The sequence below is a fragment of the Oncorhynchus masou genome, unplaced genomic scaffold (genome assembly GCF_036934945.1).
Source record: "Oncorhynchus masou masou isolate Uvic2021 unplaced genomic scaffold, UVic_Omas_1.1 unplaced_scaffold_2168, whole genome shotgun sequence".
Classification (NCBI taxonomy): Eukaryota; Metazoa; Chordata; class Actinopteri; order Salmoniformes; family Salmonidae; genus Oncorhynchus; species Oncorhynchus masou.
The window spans coordinates 72345-77117 of NW_027008645.1; positions in this window are offsets into that span (position 1 = coordinate 72345).

Below are 4773 nucleotides of genomic sequence, written 5' to 3' on the forward strand. Positions count from 1 at the left end.
TACATAATATACAGTCTGAGGTCCATCCTCTCCTCTCTACATAATATACAGTCAGGTCCTCACTCTCTACATAATATACAGTCTGAGGTCCATCATAATATACAGTCTGAGGTCCATCCTCTCTCTCCATAATATACAGTCTGAGGTCCATAATATACAGTCTGAGGTCCATCCTCTCTCTCTACATAATATACAGTCTGAGGTCCATCCTCTCCTCTCTACATAATATACAGTCTGAGGTCCATCCATAATATACAGTCTGAGGTCCATCCCTCTCTACATAATATACAGTCTGAGGTCCATCCTCTCCTCTCTACATAATATACAGTCTGAGGTCCATCCTCTCCCTCTCTACATAATATACAGTCTGAGGTCCATCCTCTCCTCTCCTACATAATATACAGTCTGAGGTCCATCCTCTCCTCTCTACATAATATACAGTCTGAGGTCCATCCTCTCCTCTCTACATAATATACAGTCTGAGGTCCATCCTCTCCTCTCTACATAATATACAGTCTGAGGTCCATCCTCTCCTCTCTCCTACATAATATACAGTCTGAGGTCCATCCTCTCCTCTCTACATAATATACAGTCTGAGGTCCATCCTCTCCTCTCTACATAATATACAGTCTGAGGTCCATCCTCTCCTCTCTACATAATATACAGTCTGAGGTCCATCCTCTCCTCTCTACATAATATACAGTCTGAGGTCCATCCTCTCCTCTCCTCTCTACATAATATACAGTCTGAGGTCCATCCTCTCCTCTCTACATAATATACAGTCTGAGGTCCATCCTCTCCTCTCTACATAATATACAGTCTGAGGTCCATCCTCTCCTCTCTACATAATATACAGTCTGAGGTCCATCCTCTCCTCATAAATATCTCCTCTACATAATATACAGTCTGAGGTCCATCCTCTCCTCTCTACATAATATACAGTCATAATATGTCTGAGGTCCATCCTCTCCTCTCTACATAATATACAGTCTGAGGTCCATCCTCTCCTCTCTACATAATATCAGTCTGAGGTCCTCCTCTCTACATAATATACAGTCTGAGGTCCATCCTCTCTCCTACATAATATACAGTCTGAGGTCCATCCTCTCCTCTCTACATAATATACAGTCTGAGGTCCATCCTCTCCTCTCTACATAATATACAGTCTGAGGTCCATCCTCTCCTCCTCTCTACATAATATACAGTCTGAGGTCCATCCTCTCCTCTCTCCTACATAATATACAGTCTGAGGTCCATCCTCTCCTCTCTACAGTCTGAGGTCCATCCTCACTCTCTACATAATATACAGTCTGAGGTCCATCCTCTCCTCTCTACATAATATACAGTCTGAGGTCCATCCTCTCCTCTCCTCTCTACATAATATACAGTCTGAGGTCCATCCTCTCCTCTCTACATAATATACAGTCTGAGGTCCATCCTCTCCTCTCTCCTACATAATATACAGTCTGAGGTCCATCCTCTCCTCTCTACATAATATACAGTCTGTCCATCCTCTCCTCTCTCCTACATAATATACAGTCTGGGTCCCATCCTCTCCTCTCTACATAATATACAGTCTGAGGTCCATCCTCTCCTCTCTACATAATATACAGTCTGAGGTCTATCCTCTCCCTCTCCTAATATACAGTCTGAGGTCAGTCAGGTCCTCTCCTCTCTACATAATATACAGTCTGAGGTCCATCCTCTCCTCTCTCCTACATAATATACAGTCTGAGGTCCATCCTCTCCTCTCTACATAATATACAGTCTGAGGTCCATCCCTCCTCTCTATACATAATATACAGTCTGAGGTCCATCCTCTCCTCTCTACATAATATACAGTCTGAGGTCCATCCTCTCCTCTCTCTACATAATATACAGTCTGAGGTCCATCCTCTCTCTACATAATATACAGTCTGAGGTCCATCCTCTTCTACATAATAATATACAGTCTGAGGTCCATCCCTCCTCTCTACATAATATACAGTCTGAGGTCCATCCTCTCCATCCCTCTCTCTCCTACATAATATACAGTCAGTACATAATATATACAGTCTGAGGTCCATCCTCTCCTCTCTCCTACATAATATACAGTCTGAGGTCCATCCTCTCCTCTCTACATAATATACAGTCTGAGGTCCATACAGTCTGAGGTCTCCTCCTCTCTACATAATATACAGTCTGAGGTCCATCCTCTCCTCTCTACATAATATACAGTCTGAGGTCCATCCTCTCCTCTCTACATAATATACAGTCTGAGGTCCATCCTCTCCCTCTCTACATAATATACAGTCTGAGGTCCATCCTCTCCTCTCTCTACATAATATACAGTCTGAGGTCCATCCTCTCTCTCTACATAATATACAGTCTGAGGGTCTACATAATATCCTCTCCCTCCTCTCTACATAATATACAGTCTGAGGTCTACATCCTGAGGTCCATCCTCTCTCTCTACATAATATACAGTCTGAGGTCCATCCTCTCCTCTCTCCTACATAATATACAGTCTGAGGTCCATCCTCTCCTCTCTCCTACATAATATACAGTCTGAGGTCCATCCTCTCTCTACATAATATACAGTCTGAGGTCCATCCTCTCCTCTCATCCTCTCCTCTCTACATAATATACAGTCTGAGGTCCATCCTCTCCTCTCTACATAATATACAGTCTGAGGTCCATCCTCTCCTCTCATAATATACATAATATACAGTCTGAGGTCCATCCTCTCCTCTCTACATAATATACAGTCTGAGGTCCATCCTCTCCTCTCTACATAATATACAGTCTGAGGTCCATCCTCTCCCTCTCTACATAATATACAGTCTGAGGTCCATCCTCTCCTCTCTACATAATATACAGTCTGAGGTACAGTCTGAGGTCCATCCTCTCCTCTCTCCTACATAATATACAGTCTGAGGTCCATCCTCTCTCCTCTCTCAGTCTGAGGTCCATCTCTCCTACATAATATACAGTCTGAGGTCCATCCTCTCCTCTCTCCTACATAATATACAGTCTGAGGTCCATCCCTCCTCTCTACATAATATACAGTCTGAGGTCCATCCTCTCCTCTCTACATAATATACAGTCTGAGGTCCATCCTCTCCTCTCTACATAATATACAGTCTGAGGTCCATCCTCTCCTCTCTCCTACATAATATACAGTCTGAGGTCCATCCTCTCCTCTCTACATAATATACAGTCTGAGGTCCATCCTCTCCCTCTCTACATAATATACAGTCTGAGGTCCATCCTCTCCTCTCTACATAATATACAGTCTGAGGTCCATCAGTCTGAGGTCCTCCTCTCCTCTCCTACATAATATACAGTCTGAGGTCCATCCTCTCCTCTCTACATAATATACAGTCTGAGGTCCATTTCTCCTACATAATATACAGTCTGAGGTCCATCCTCTCCTCTCTCCTACATAATATACAGTCTGAGGTCCATCCTCTCCTCTCTACATAATATACAGTCTGAGGTCCATCCTCTCCTCTCTACATAATATACAGTCTGAGGTCCATCCTCCTCTCTACCAGTCTGAGGTCCATCCTCTCCCTCTCTACATAATATACAGTCTGAGGTCCATAATATACAGTCTGAGGTCCATCCCTCCTCTCTACATAATATACAGTCTGAGGTCCATCCCTCCTCTCTCCTACATAATATACAGTCTGAGGTCCATCCTCTCCTCTCTACATAATATACAGTCTACAGTCTGAGGTCCATCCATCCTCTCCCTCTCTACATAATATACAGTCTGAGGTCCATCCTCTCTCCTCTACATAATATACAGTCTGAGGTCCATCCTCTCCTCTCCATAATATACAGTCTGGGTCCATCCTCTCCTCTCTACATAATATACAGTCAGTCCATCCTCTCCTCTCTACATAATATACAGTCTGAGGTCCATCCTCTCTCTCCTACATAATATACAGTCTGAGGTCCATCCTCTCCTCTCTACATAATATACAGTCTGAGGTCCATACAGTCTGAGGTCCATCCTCTCCTCTACATAATATACAGTCTGAGGTCCATCCTCTCCTCTCTACATAATATACAGTCTGAGGTCCATCCAGTCTGAGGTCCCTCTCTCTACATAATATACAGTCTGAGGTCCATCCTCCTCTCCTCTCTACATAATATACAGTCTGAGGTCCATCCTCTCCTCTCTCCTACATAATATACAGTCTGAGGTCCATCCTCTCCTCTCTACATAATATACAGTCTGAGGTCCATCCTCTCCTCTCCTACATAATATACAGTCTGAGGTCCATCCTCTCCTCTCTCTACATAATATACAGTCTACATAATATACAGTCTGAGGTCCATCCTCTCCTCTCTACATAATATACACTGAGGTCATAATATACAGTCTGAGGTCCATCCTCTCCTCTCTACATAATATACAGTCTGAGGTCCATCCTCTCCTCTCCTACATAATATACAGTCTGAGGTCCATCCTCTCCTCTCTACATAATATACAGTCTGAGGTCCATCCTCTCCTCTCTACATAATATACAGTCTGAGGTCCATCCTCTCCTCTCCTACATAATATACAGTCTGAGGTCCATCAGTCTCCTCTCTCTCTACATAATATACAGTCTGAGGTCCATCCTCTCCTCTCCTACATAATATACAGTCTGAGGTCCATCCTCTCCTCTCTACATAATATACAGTCTGAGGTCCATCCTCTCCTCTCTCCTACATAATATACAGTCTGAGGTCCATCCTCTCCTCTCTACATAATATACAGTCTGAGGTCCATCCTCTCCA